The sequence below is a fragment of the Anas acuta genome, chromosome 16, assembly GCF_963932015.1.
Source record: "Anas acuta chromosome 16, bAnaAcu1.1, whole genome shotgun sequence".
Lineage (NCBI taxonomy): Eukaryota > Metazoa > Chordata > Aves > Anseriformes > Anatidae > Anas > Anas acuta.
In genome coordinates, this window is record NC_088994.1 from 96,012 (window position 1) to 111,933 (window position 15,922).

A 15,922-nucleotide genomic window follows, 5' to 3' on the forward strand; every position below is an offset into this window, starting at 1 on the left:
AGAGCCTTCCTAGAGACGTATGACATGGTAAAGTTTGTCATCAACCCATAGTTTGCAACGTTTTAAATCTTTTACTTGGCTGGGGAAATGAGGAAGTTTGGATTTGAGGTTGATTTTTTACTCACACCTGATACTATCTATATTCTACTTTACCCTAACTGAAAATCAGCTTTTAGTCTATTGAGAATTACAGCCTCTGTCCTGTCTTGCAGCATGCTCTGCTTTGAAAGTTTTCAACTTCTGTCTTTTTGCTCTTACAATAAAAAACCTAGTCTTAGCTAGCAGCGGTATACATTCTTAAAAGCATGGCAGGCCAGAGCAGAGATGTAATAGATAAGTGTTTCTTTTAGCATCAAAGCTGCAGGAAGGTCTGGTGACAGAAGTAAGGAAGTCCAATTAAATCTTAAATGTGATTGTTATCAAGGTATGTAGGGCTGTTTCCTGATGCAAATAGCTCTTTTTAGCACGGGCAGAAAAGCAGCCTAATTGAATTTAATTTTATTTCCATTTTAAATGTAAAGGGAAAAGACATATTTTTATGTTTCTACACTCTTATCTGTTAAGGGGTTGTTTCAGTGACTGCTTAATAAGATTTCAGTTGAAGCTCTTTGCATAAGATGTGCACACACTTTTTGGCTTCTAATTTAGAGCTTTTCACAGTGGGTGAGTTCTTTCTGGTGCATGACCTTAAGTCTGTCTTGGTAATGGGTTCCAAAAATATACAAAGCCTGTCCCGTTTGATTGTGCTCCATGAGAATAGAAAGGATGGAATGATGGAAATCCATGCTGTTTATTTTCAAAATGTTCCTTTAAAGCATCCATTAACTCTTTTAAAGGTATTCTAATGGATGGCTGTAAGTTACCATTTTCATTTACTCTGCCAGACGAGACTTTTCAGAGAGTAGAGTAAGTGAGGGAGTTACAGCTTAATATATCTTTATTAAGCCTTTTTTTTTTTTTTTTCAAAGCAGCAGAATTCCTGAAATATCTGAAGTCATCAAAGGTCGCCACAAAGTTTACACATGGGATGAAGTTTAGAGTTCTCTTAGAGTGAACTTGGAAAATGCAGAGGTTAAGACAATAGCATTATTGATTATCTTAGCGAATTCACCTAGCAAGGAATGTGCGGGTAATAACAAAATGGGTTTTAAATGTTTTAGTAAACAAACACAATGTTATTTCATTAATTTGTAAACAAAACATGAAGATAAAGAGTAGATACACCTTGTGCAATGCACACTCTATAAATGAAACAGTATGTACTGAAACTTGCAAGTGATGGAGATAAAAGGTTGCCCAGCAGTTACTGCTGCATCTTTAAAAAGAAAAAAAGAAAAAAATAATTTTTCTTTGGGAAAGACTGTACAGTAATTAAAGAACACACATCCTTACTTTGGGATTTTTTCCAAATCAAAAAGAAGACTTTACTGGAATTGAAATAAAAGTAAGCTGAGCAAAGCAACTATTTTGTACAGTTTATGACTCTTACACAAATGTGTGTGACAGCAATGTATTTACATTCGTGCTTCAAGCTTTTGCCACTGCATCTGTGTTTGCCTTGATTGGAGTGCCTCTTCAGACCTCTGCATATCCCACAGGTCCTTTTAGATGTAAACAGTTTAATTCACTGGTATTTTAATACATTTATTGTATAGGGAGTAAGGAAACTGCTTTTCAGGAAACCAGATTCAAATTGGGTTAACCTAATATATCACAAGTTTAATTTTGCTCATCGGATTAATTTTCTATTTGCCATTAATATCCTTCTTCTCCAGTTACATAGTTACAGGAAGAAAAAAAAAAAAAAACACCATACTTTTTATCGAATTTGTTGTTTTTAAACAAGAGCCTGCATGCTGCTTTCAGGCTATCACGTTTAGTATAGCTTTACATAAGTATTTCCTTATATTTGCAATCTTTTCCATAATTTGAGGGTTTGGGTGAGCAAGAGAGTCTCTTTATTCATTTGGTATGAACCAGAGAGGTCTTTGCCTCAGCACATCGCCAATAAACCGATGAAACAAACTTCTTTCTGGTGATTAGCTTCTCTCCCTGGCCTGTAGGTGGGTGTGTTTAACAGAAGGAAGGAGTAGGAATGCGCCTGTCAGCCTGCCTTTGCAGCTAATTAGCTCAGCATACAGCAAAGATAAGCAGTCCGGGGAGGTGGACCCTGCGGAGGGTCGTGGGGTTTGAGGCAATGCCTGATTGGGAGACGTGGGGAGATTCCTCAGGAATCCAGCGCATCAATGAGCTGCGGAAAGTTGGTGCAGGACTTGCCTGACTCAGGCATGAGGGCAGCTTGTGGCTGCTTTCTGGAAAAGCAGAGCAGAGATGGACAGAACCTTGGAGTCTCTGCAACTTGTAATTGCCCAAGTTCTGCCTCATCGAGACCCTGCCCTGGTTTTTAAAGACTGTAAGTACCAAAGATAATGATTTTATTTCCCTGATAGTGAGTGTATTTAATTCAAATGTCTGTTGTACCCAACAAATTAAGAGAGAGAAGTAATTAACATGCTTGTACATGTATTCGTGTGCATACCACAAACTATCATTATTTTATCTTGCCTATTTGAAGGCAGTGTTGCTGCTTATTTTTTAAGTTTGCATTTCAGAAAACTGATTCACAACTTTTACCTAGGATATTTAATTACATTCTAATAACATGGTAAAAACTTTACTGCTTGACAATTTTGGAAAACTTTATGCCAACTCTCTTTCTGTGGTTAGTTTGTCCTATAAATTACCTTTCTTGACTGTAGTACTGCAAAATATCAAATATTGCAATCTTAAAACATAAGATGTTTTCCTGCAAGTATATGGAATGTGATTTCTCTCCCCCCCCCCCCCCATATCAGACTTGACTATGGATGCACTTTTTAAACCTGGCCAAAACACTTATTTATTCTCTCTTTCTCTCTCATTTTACAAACTATCCCTTGTGAAATGTTCTGAAGTACCTTTCAGTAGATGGCACATAATAAACTGGCCTGATGCATCCCTTGAAACAGAGTTCAATGCAACTCACATCACAGAAATAAGAGTATTTAAATTTGAATTTATGATTTGAGTGGGGCTATGCATGGAACAAAGTGCTATTTAATTAGTAATTTCTTAGAAAATACATCCACAGATTTCATACAATGGAAAAAACCCTCTTCAACAGATCAAATGAAACAATAGTTAAATTCCATTGTTCTCAGTTTTCTTCACAGGTGAATGAGATCTCTTGATGTCATGCCCCCAAATCCGATCCTACATAAACAATTTGATTGTAAAATTAGTATTTTGCTGGGTGTCATTTCAGTCTGAATCACCTAGTCAATCATTTAACATGCAAACAATGCTGGAACAATGTTAGATTTTTAGAAGGGAGTTTTATTTATTTATTTATTTAACATTCACTTCTAATTGTAATCTCCCGTGTGACCTGAGGCACACTGCAGAGACATTTATTTAATCTCCACTTCATTCTTTTGTCAACAGCTGTTAGAGTTAATAAAATCAGTCTCATACAGTCAACTGTTGCCTTCTAAACTTGCTGTAAAAGGAATAAAGACTTAAAGACATGGCTAGTGATGGACCTAGGGGAAAAACCCATGTACATCTGCATTAAACAACTCCACTTGCCAGATTCTTATGCTCATAGCCACACTGAAAAGTCAGAGGCTGACCCAGTAGTTCCCTGGAACTAAGTTGGATTTACTCTTGTAGAAGGATGCTACTCTTGTGTGAATGTAGCATAAGGATCTGTCCCAGAGCTTAGGAGTCTGACATCTGTTTCTCAGGCCATCCTGCAGGAGGTTTGTATGCTGCTGGGTAGGTTTGTATTACTGTTGCAGTCTTGGGACCTCGTGGAGCAGTCTGTGAATGTACACACATCACAGGAACAAAGAATTTGATCGGGGTGCAGTGTGGGGGGTGGGCTCAAGGAGAGGGGCATTCCCTTTCATAAGTTTCCACTGGTAACCAGTTCCTGCAGGTCTACTGACAAGGCTTTTATTGAAAGTGTACGTACAAGCTGCTTGGACAATGCATTTGTGACCACCCACAGATCTAAGGGAGGGAGAGATGATTAAATAGAAACAAAAGTGCGAGTGGATTCGAGTAGTTTTTTTTTTTTTCTACTTTAGATTTTCTGAGGTATGAAAAGAATTTTGAAGGCATTCTAATATAAATTTAACCTATACAGGCTTGAAGTTGCTGTGAGTGTGTGCCACTAATTCTGACTGGTGACAGACATTCATAGTGCTTTGTCTGTAAGTCAGATGAGAATTTACATGCATTCTTTTTATCTTCAGCAAAAAGTCATCTTTAGATCTAGGTGGTGTCCATCTCTGACTTTTAATCAGATTTAAATACAGCAAGCAAGTATTAGACTAGAAAGAACATAGTGTCTCATGTTTCCCCATGGGACCACGTCCACATCTCTTACAAACGCATTACTTTCAGACCTTATTGGAAAGAACAAAGTAAGAATGAAGTCCATTCAGGATCTACTTTGTTGCAGCAGCATCTACCCTTTTCACAATGTGGTGTGACTCAGTATGTCAACAGGACTGAGTTTTGCTAGGGCAAGATGTCAGAGCAAGTCTGCTCATCACTGCTCAGCACCACATACACTTTTTGTTCCCATTCCAACCTAGAGGTCTTGGCTTGCACTGTCCCAACACTTTGTTCTGTTGGGAATGTCTCACAGAGGGCTTTCTTCAACAGCAGCAGGGAGAGACAAGATGTTCAAAAGTCCCTGCCCTCCTGGGTGCAGCTTGCAGGAGCAAATACAGTGAGTGGTGCTGTGCCTGCTGCAGCAGTGCTCCTTCTGGGCTAGCATCTGCCCAGCAGAGGCAGAGATGATGGGATTTGGGAAAGATGCAAGATCATGGCTAGGTGCCCTGGCAACAAGACAGCAGGGATAATCTGTTTCTCACAAGTTCCTCCCTGCCATGAGAATGCTTTATCCTTATAGTGGTAGACAATCTTTGGCAGAGAGCAGGGGTCTGAGCAAGGCCCCGTGGTGCAGGCCTGTCACCAGCCCACCGATGGGGGACGGGGAACAGTGGGCTGCAGAGGGGCTGGCAGCTCCAGCAAGAATGGGACAGGCAAAGACATGGAGGAGGAAGGCAAGAAGAAGGAGCCCAGTGCTCAACTCATGCTACTGCAAGAGTGTTTGCTTTTTGGTGTGTGTGTTTGCCTGAACTGTGCGCTGTATGTAGCTTCCATCCCAGATAACATGATAAAAAGATAATGCTTTCTACCATGCAGACCTAATTAACCCCAGCACTGGTCTAATCCATATGCTGACCTTATTACGACTTCGTTTTCATATAAAAAAATATTATGGTATCAGGTAGGAGTTACGATAAAGCTTGGAAAAAAGCTAAGTACTTCCAGAAAGTCTTTTTAAGCCCTGACTTGAATTTATGGTTCCTAGCTGGATTGCTACTTGGTTGGTTTGTGAACATTTAGCAAAGTGATTTTACATCAGCTGAACAGCACTGTGTCTCCATTTCTTTTTACTGGTAGCAACAAATCGCACATTTTCCTTTGCACGTTTTGCCAGCAAAGATTTCAGGTCAGCAATAGATGGACAGGTTAGACTGTAGAGTTTTTAATAAGAAAGTATGTTAACTTATGGGGATCTGCCCATAATTTTTGGTAGAATCAGCCCAGCTCACTTTTCTTCATTTAACATTGAAATAGATTTGTCAGTGGGTACCATACTAGCTCTCTGATACAAGCTGTTAAATTGAAGTGCACTATAGCCAGAGTAAGTCAGTTGCCTTGGAGAAATATTACAAGATTAAAAGTTTTATCAAACAAACAGTCTTTTCCTTTCTAGATTAATGTTATTATTACTATACTATTCCTGTGCGAATCAGTTATACTTCTGATTATCACAAGAGATTGACCAATTTATAATTCTTTATTGCTATATTCAGATGCTGAAATTATACCAAAGTTCTTATCATTTTCCCATGTAATGCTACATAAGAATGTAGACCAAGCCAAGCTGTTCGGCAATGATTAACAGTTGTCTTCAGACTATCAGCTTAAAAACACCTGACTTTAGTATGTTTACTCATTCTGTTCCAAGTGATAACCTGCTTACTCAATTCATAACGCTGCAGGGATTGACTTTTTGCCTCAGTCCAACGGTGGTGTCAGTGAAACCCTCCCAGTCTCTACCCTTCCTTTCCCTAGCTGCATCTAAATCTGCTGTGACTACAAACATACCAATGGTTCACAAAGCCTACACCATTCTCTGAGCTGCTTGCCTCCAACATCTTCTTCTTTCTTCCTTTACTTGGTAACACGTTCAGAATGGCTCTTGAGGAGGCCATCCAGTTCATTTATTTAATTTTATTTTGTTCTTTTTCCAAATCCTTGAAGTCTAGGAACTGTCAGTCAGTGCTGGATTTAAGGTAGTCATTGCCAATTAAAGATGTTGCTTCTCACAAGTGGAATCTCACCCCACAATCAGATCTTCTTTTCCTGAAACAACATCTTGCTACTTTTTGTGCTTTTTAAGGGTTTTAGACAGAATCACCTAGTAGTCCACTGCTAGATCAGCTCACTCATATAGCATCCAAATCCATCATGGAGAAGGAAAAATGCCCCTGAAGTCCTCTCAGCATATTGTTGGTGTCCCAGTACATGATACTTAATAATGTTTTTATATATATTTAACAATATACCTAATTTCATTAGGTTTAGTAAGGATATGGGGCTTTTTATTTTTGTACATAAACATGGAGAACAGAATAGTATAGCATATGGACCAGAATATCCTAACAAAATCACTGCTAACATGCTAATACATAACATAATATATATGATAAATGCATAGTAAGATCATGGGAAAATTAATTGATATTGCCTACTCACATTTGTACCTTTTTTTTCCTAAAGCTATTATTTATATGTTTAAAAATATGCAAAATAAATCAAAAGAGAAGCAATAAAACCTTCCCTCAAAACAGCTGGATCCCACTCCAGTTGCTGCCTTTTTTTTTTTTTTTTCTAGAGATTTAAACAGTATCTCTTTGCTAGCCTGAGCCCAATTTAACAGCTTCCCTAAGATGTATGCATTAAGTTACAAGCCTTAATAGGCTGCAGCTGGGGAAGGGTGCACTTGTAACTTATGAACTTTGTTTAAACGATATAGTTTTACTGATTATGTGCCATGGCTTGATTTAAGACATGTAAGGGAACTTTACTAGCCTCTCACTGAAGAATCTTCTTTAATAGATTTCATATTACATATTTCTTTCATTCAAAAAGCTTGTATTTTTCTTCTGCATTCACGTATTAAATTAAATCCACGAAGGCAGTTAAAAGGACTTTTAGAAACAGCTGTTTTAAGTTTTAAAATGACAAAGTAGGTGGTTATCTTGTGTGTGTGTTCTTTATACTCCACTCTCTCGGCAGTGAGACGTTGTCAAGTATATGACTCCATTCCACTTCAGTGGCAGAGTCACTTGGCTCCCACTCCGATTTGCCCTTCCAGTCGTGGCCAAAACACCCCCCTCCCAGTTGGCCAGCCTCCTGTTTATGGCATTGTTTGTTTGCCTTGGTTGAGGTAAATGCCTAGCCAGTATTTTTAGCAGTAATTCACAGAAACCTGGTGCTATTTTTCTTCTGGCATCAATGCAGTGCAAACTTACTGACATAATCCAAGTTGGAGAGTTCTGTTTCCCACTTAGAATGATATTTAATTTGACTCACAGACTTCCTTGAGCAGAGGCAAGACAGTTGCTACTGAAAGGTGAGAAATTGTCTGGAAAACAATGTTGTGTTATAATAAATGTGTTATCATTTAATCCTCTTTCAAACACAGTTCACATCAAACTGTATTTCTGAACTCAGGGTTCATTTAGGGTAAAGAGCTCAGGGTTCATTTAGGGTAAATGCAGCTGTATAACCCACATATTTGTTGTTCCACAGAACTCGCAGCCTGTCCTAAATTCAAATACATATATATATAAATAAATAAATAATAAAAAGTCCTTAGAGTCTAGGAAAACTTCAAGAACTCTACCAGGATTTGCACTTGGGGACAGCTTCATTTGGTACAATGCTCAGCCCCTGGGCAAGAGGCTTTTCCAGCTGAGTAAGAAGCAAAGTAGAGAAGAAAAATCATCTTCTCACCTCGTAACTAGGCATTACAGCCAGCATCAAATAGACTGTTGTGGAACCATTAATATTCACAGATGGGAGAGTACTAAAGGAGGGTATATGGAATTCTTGCTCTTGAACTTGGTGATGCACGTACTACTATGAAACTCTAACTGAGAAAGATCTGAGGTATAAAGTGGATAAAATATTGTCTGAATGGGGTCTTGGCATTGCCTACAACAAAATCAATACTGTTAACTAATTCAGCAACTGACAGTGTACAAAATAAATTGTTTTAAAGCATGGATGATTTAATCCTGAAGAAAATTGTTTGTCGTTGCATACAAATACTATAAGCATTATCTTAAAAACTCAACCACATCATAGGCATCTTTCAAAATACGAAAGTCAATTACAATGAGAATGTCCTTTCAAAATGAGACGTAAATTACAGTATTTTGCTGCATTAAACCATGAATCTTGTTGTTTCATTTATGTACTTCTGAAAATTCTCATTGTTTTCCATACTGCATTTTTAGACTTAAGCCAGTTGGATGCCAAATACTGATATACAGCATAGAGACTGAACAACATTCTGCCTAGAATGTTTAGAAATGAAGGCAAACAATGCATGTGATTGCAGGAAAAATGAATATTGAGAGATCTTAATACAACATTAGTAATCATCATATTAGTAATCATTAGTTACTACCTTAGAATAGTAACTTAGTATATTTGATTGTGCATCTGATCATATGTATACATTTTTCACATCTTCCTAAACTACTACAAATCCATGTGATACATAATGAAGGAAAAAAAAAATAATAGTGGCTGTAGTGGCTGTTAGGCATAAATAAAATCTTTTTTTTTTTTTTTTTTTAGTAGAGAACTGTTTTCACACACACCGAATTTTTACAAGTTTAGCTGAAATTGTTTTAATTATATATTTGAGATTGATATGCTGTTTTAATTTAATGATGATAAACATACTGATTCAAGCTAAACAGTTGAGTAAAATAAAATTAATTAAATCAAAACATAAAGAATTCTTGGGGAAAAAAAAGTTTGAGGCTTTGATATCATGGCTGCATTCTGTAGTTTAACCTGATGCATCTTCATGTTCATCACTGTTTTGAGGTGCTAGTTTTGGCTAGGATTGAAAAAATCACAGCAAAAACTGCAGTGATAATTTGATGCTGCCACTACATACATACCACCAAGTATTTCCTGCTACCATCCTCACAGCTAAGCCAGGTTTTATGTTTATCCAATTCAGTACAAACCCAGGCACTTTTAATTACTTAATTACAGAGATATCCAGCTGCACTGTGGGATAGGCACATAGCTTTCATTTGACAGAAATTCTAAACAGAATAAAAATGATGCTGCTCAGCTACTGTTTCTGTGTTAGTCATACACGTATTAGTTTAATCTGTAGCAGCTACTCACTGCTTACTAGTCCTCTGGTAAAATATTGCTTTATCTGTAAAATTTGAGACAGCTTAAGGCATGTTTCAGGATTTCAGGAAAAGAAGGGAAATATATTTCTGTTGGTGTATTGCAGTGAAAGTAGATACCTCTCTATAGCTCTAAAAAGTCTTTTGAATATTAGTTTTCAGAGTGGAAACTTTCAGCCAAGTGAGAGATGCAGGCTGTCTAAATGCTGAATTACCATCGAAAGGACTCATGAACAAGAATGGAAATTAAAACAGAAATTTTACACTCTGAACTCTTAATTTCTGTAAAACTAACAACAGAAGAGAAGCAAGGATCAGACACACAGCAATTTAGGTCACTTATTGCTATCATTGGTACTAAACAGTTTAAATACCTGTTTCTTTTATAGACCACTATACCAGTATAATTTCCTCTTGGTAAGGAAAAGCACGCATGATATTTATGGGTAGTTTCCCCTCCATCAATGAGGGGCATAGGATACTAAAATCTAGGGACTTGGACTGGACAAAAAATGATCATGCTTGGGATTTCCCTGTGCAGCTTTGCCAATTGCATTGTACATCTTCTTAGAAGACTCAGCAGTTTATTACCTACAGAATAATCGATCTCATCATGATGTGGGAGAAATCAAGCTTTATTAAAATTTATTTATTTATTGTTTTACCAAAAGTTGTATCATACAGGCTGAATGATGAGACCAGAAAGAGTACTGTGGGTTACCTACACCACCAAATTCATTATTCCTGTGGACTTTGCATTATTGTTTTTAAGGACTGCACTCTTGGACAACAGTTGTTTCAAAAACCAAAGCACTTTATGGAAACATCCTAAATCAGTGATATTCTTAAAGCTGATACTTTCTGTTGCTATCTATTTCAATACCAGTAAAGGACTGAATGTCACCAATACCATTCTCACACTGAAGCAACAGCTCCTACTGAATTGTCATGTTTAAACTTGGAAATTTTACATTCATGAATTTTATGTTCAAATATCAGTTTTCACTTAATGGGTTTAAAATTAGATTGTTACCCAATGTGTGCATGCTCTGTGGAGCAGAAGGTCTCATAAAAAAGAAAAAAAAGAAGAAAAAAAAAAACACTCAGATGTTTACATCAGTGAGGTATTCAGCCAGAGACCAGTTTCTGAAGGTGGATTACCATTTGGAGTCCATACTGGTAGCAGTTTCCCTGGCTAGTAGACCAGTTTTTCTCCCACATTCATCATCATTTAGAAAAGCAGAAGTCAGTTTCTGTGGTTAAGAGTTCCTCAATATTTCAGTTTTTTCTCACAGCTGCACTGAGACAGTGGTTATCCCAACATGTTTCCTGTTACAAATACAAAATTTATTCAGATAGCTTTCTTCTTTACGGTGAAGCAATATTCCAATGCCATGAGAGTTCTGCAGCTTTAAATGCCCACAATGCCAGAACTGGTAGGAGCCAACACTGCTGCTGCATCCGTGACACCATCCAGTGGCAGACAGCAGTGTGCTCCAAACACCCTGCCTCGCCTCCCCAGAGCTCAGACCACGCCACCCGCACTTCCTCATGGCTTGAGCACAGCAAAAAGGGAACTGGTGATGACCACACTCTGTGTGTCTCCCCTTGTCATGGCTAAATGCCAAGAAAAGCTGTTGTCTGTGAGAGCAGTGCAGCTGCCAGAAGTCAGGAAACAGGCGGTGACAATATTGGAGCTCACATTGCTCACCCTGCAGCAAACAGAGCAATGCCCTGTCCATAGATTGCATGTGAGCTACCACCAGGGTGACACTGTCTCAAAATGGATCACTTCTACATTATTCCACTACTAACAAGGTCAGACGAGATGAAGAAAGAGGAAAATTATACATGTATGAGGAAAATTATCTCTGCCACTGATTCCTGTATGCACTAATACTTGATACTGAACCGGTATCAGTACTCTGAAGGACCCATACTGCTGCCTAGGGCTTCCATACTTCCACTGGAAGGTCCAAATTAAGAAACATACTTCTTACCTTCTGAATTTAAATTTTCAAGTGAGAAATGATGAACATCATACACAGCTGGTTTTTTTTTGTTTGTTTGTTCATTTGTTTGTTTTTGCATAGTGTTGTGGTTTAACCTATCAGGCAGCTAAGCACCATGCAGCCATTTGCTTACCCTCCTCCCTCCCTCTGTGGGATAGGGGAGAGAATCAGGAAAAAGAAAAAAAAAAAAAAAAAAAAAGGAAAGAAAGCCTGTAGGTTGAGATAAAGACAGTTTATTTGGAGAGGGAAAAAAAAAAAAGAAGAAGAAGAAAAAAAAGGAAAATAATAATAATGATGATAAGAGTATTAATACCACTAATGTGTACAAAACAAGTGATGCACAATGCAATTGCTCACCACCTGCTGAACGATGCCCAGAAAGAAAGAAAATTATCTCTAAGCTACACATGGCTCTGTAAAAGGAGTCTAGATAAACTATACTAAAATTCTTTTTGAGTCCAAGCTGAAAAGTGTTGAGAAAACCCCAACACAGAACGTAAAACTTTGGAGTACTGGCTCAATAGTCATGATGTCAATTGGATTTCTGGTTTTCACATTTCTATTTTCACATTAGCCTGCAACTATTATCATCATAATATACAACACCTTTTTTTCCAGCTACTTCATAAAGTTTTGCATTAAAAGTCAGCTGCTTTCCTTGCATGACCATGTGTTTTTGTTTTTGTTTTGTTTTTTTTTGAGAATGGAAAAGAGGAATCTGAGTATAACATTTTCTCATGTTTGAAAGTGAGCAGCTTAATGGCTGCTGTGATATCAAAGTTCCAACACATTGACTTAATAGTACAATATTGCTGACCTGCAATTTATGTACTACAGTAGCCTGCAATCCCAGAAAGTCCAAAATTGCCACAAAATCATATTTTTCACACCAGCAGAGATAATCACAGACATTTTATTATCAATAATAAATGTATCAAGCTCATATGTCTGCATTTCTTGTGTAACACAGAAAACACTAAGATCAAGGACATGTATGCATCCTACATTCAGCATTTTTATGTCTTTGACAGTGAATGTCGTAGCAATATTGCAGGAGTTCTGGGAAAGCAAACAGAAGCAGAAGGCCATATTCCCAAGCGAAGGCATCATTGTGTATGAATCACTGAGCTCCCTGGGCCCACCATTTGTGAGCTATGTTACCTTGCCGGGAGGAAGTTGCTTTGGTAACTTTCAGGTAAGTGTCAGCTTCCAATCTTTGCCAGGGGAATTTTATCTATTTATTTATATATTTATTCAGGAAAATTCTTTTGCCATAGAAGATACAGGACAACTACTTCTGTAACAATGAATACTACACTTGACTTTTCCAATCTCATTCTGTCCCAGCCCTCACCGACTTGAGAGACAAGGTACCTGAAGGAAAACAACACAGAGTTCTAGGAATGATTTTACCAGTCTTGTCTCTGGTTTCCAGTCATATCTACAATGAAGTGAAACATTATGAGTAACTCAAGCATTTCTGTCAGTTGAATCTAAGACCAAGGTGTTTGTAGTTTCTTTCTTTCAGAAAACAATAATATATTTTATGGTGGAGAAATAGCTTAGTATTTTATTTTATTTTATTTTATTTTATTTTATTTTATTTTATTTTATTTTATTTTATTTTATTTTATTTTATTTTATTTTATTTTATTTTATTTTATTATGTTTTCCTTCAAAACAAGGGTCTGATTTGCGATCCGTAAAGTAGAATGACACTGAATTTCTTCCTGGTTCTGTGCTTCGTTTCTTTTAAACCAAATATACTGTGAGGAATTTTGAGGAGGTTTGACCACTGGAAAGGACAACTTGAAACAAGGTTGTCACCCACTGTTGTTCATTCCACCTGGCTGCAGAGCTGCTTAAGCTGGCAGTTGCTTGTGCTACCAGCTGCTGGTAGCTGCTGTCCTTGCACAGCTTACAGGGGGCTACTCACCAATTACATGTAAGTCTAACCTTCAGAAGCTCCAGCTCGTGTTAAATTTCTGTTTTTGTAATAAGTTATGAACAATTCTTAGCTTTTTCAACAAGCAATGCTCTCCATGGGCCGCAGCCTCCTCCAGGCCACATCCACCTGCTCCACCGGGGGCTCCTCCACCCATGGGGGGGCTGCAGCGTGGAGATCTGCTCCATGGGGGACCCATGGGCTGCAGGGGGACAGCCTGCTCCACCGGGGGCCTCTCCCTGCACAGCCCGCAGGGGAACTGCTGCTGCCTGCCTGCAGCACCTCCTGCCCTCCTGCGGCGCTCACCTGGGGGGCTGCAGGGCTGCTTCTCTCACGCTTTCACAATCCTCTCTCCCAGCTGCTGTTGCACAGCAGTATTTTCCCCCCTTCCTTAAATCTGCTCCCCCGAAGCCCACCCAGCAGCACTCCCTGCCTCGGCTCTGGCCAGCAGCAGCTCCTTTTTGGAGCCATCTGGAGCTGGCTCTGCTCTGATGCTGACAAGATGGGGCTGCATTCATTTCCAAACTGTCTGTCATAAAGGCCTTCACCTTTGCATTACATTGAGGCAGCGGTGATCTCAGCCTTATTGTATTGCTCTGCGTAATGTAGCTCCCAAAAGAGATCCCAAGGTCCAGAACAGACATGGAAATAACTGGGGGGTTGTAAGGAAAACAATTGTATTCCATCCTACAGCAACACCAGAGCTGTCTGGAGAGTTTTGTTTCATTTGTTCTGTTCTGTTTTGTTTTCTCAGTAAGGTTTCTTAGAGAGAGAAGATTGAAGTGATCGTATTGCATGCCCATCCAGCCCTCCCCTTTGCTTGTCCAGAGCTTTTACCTTGTCTAGCACGATGCATGAACTTGGTCATAGGCACAGTTGTTTCAAAGACATTCTGCTGCTCGACCTGTTGTGAAAACAGAGAGCTAAGTATTTGGACGAGAACATGCTTCCACCTGCACTATGACCTCCACAACTAGATATGGAGCCATATCAGCCAGAAGGAAGTTTCCTTCACAGCTGCTGCTTCTTACACTATCTGGACTCTTACTTTTACTCTTACTTGCCTTTCCTGCATTAGCACAAAAAAAAATAAAAAAAATAAAAAAATTTGGGAGATTACCTTTGCCATCTGATGTCTTCGTTTCCAGAAACTACACGGAATCACCTTTATGAGAACTGTCCCACACTGCGAGCATGGGTGTTGCAGTCAGGCCAGATATGTCCCTTCCACGTCAATAACCAAACCTGTCAAGTTAAGAACATGGAATTAATGAAAAGGAAATCCTTCTATTTTGATCTGAGTTCACTTTTTTTTTTTTTTTTTTTTTTTTTTTTTTTTTTTCTAGACCAAGAAGAACCAGCAAAAGTCGGGTGAAAAATGAAATGAAAAATGTTAAGGCCAGGCAGCTTGCTCACTGCAAGTGCTAATCTGAAAGCAGATGGAGTGCATCTTCATACACTCCATCCTGAGACACTCCACTCAACAGGCCAGCCCAGCTGATGAAGTGCATTGCTGTCCTGAAGTTTAATGTGATGGGCTACTTTTAAGTCTCTTGTTTATGCTGTAGTACTTGAGGTCTATGGCAGGACCACAGCACACTCTTATTTGTCTACCCTTCTTTCTTGATCGTGTGTGGGAAAGAGAGAACGTGCAGAGGCCCTCAGCCACATGTTGCACCTGTCACTCTGTGCAGCTACATCCCTGAGCCAAAGTACCAAACTTCATGCTTGTGAAAGGACTTTACACAAACTACAGAAATCTAAAATGAAGCATCCAAACACTTACAGAAGGGTGGGCCCTCTCGATGCACCTCAACGTGGGATCCACAAGTCCTCACGTGGTTTCATCCAGCACACTTCTCTGTCCCTCCTCGCTAAACTTGCTCAGAGGCAGCTGTTACCAAGGTGTCACAGTGACATCATTCAATTCTGTTTCTGAAGTCATCACCGTAGGCCCCTGGCAGCGGCAACACAACACTCTCTGTTGCTAATGCGAATGTCTCAGAAACAAGTAGAGAAGTACCACTCTCCCCAAGCTGACTTTAATTGGAGTAGTTCCAAAATTATTCTCTGCCCCCCTACATCTGGGGAAGGTGTGTGAGAAATCTTTTCCTTAAGAAAGGATTACAAGCCAAAAAAAGCTTGCTTCTGATATGTTCCCCTTCCTTTTAGAGCTGTTCACCTTTGATTTCCAAGGAAGAAAAAAGAAAGTGAAATCAACAATTCTCCTCCTCCGAGTTGGGAATATGAAATAAGCCCAATTATTTAGGAAGCCTGAAAAAGGAAACTATACGTGTCCTTGTTAAACACCTTGTTGCTTCTGAAAACTTTTCCAGTACTTTGCAGCTGCAGTGCTTTTCGGTGGGTGGGCAGCCGAGCTCCATCACGGCCAC

General features: G+C 39.0%; 1 pseudogene; it reads left to right on the forward strand.

The window, feature by feature from the left end:
- The first annotated feature begins 2,051 nt into the window (after window positions 1-2,051).
- The window catches only part of LOC137865362 (kinesin-like protein KIF27), a 70,647-nt pseudogene continuing 56,776 nt past the window's right edge, over window positions 2,052-15,922 (forward strand).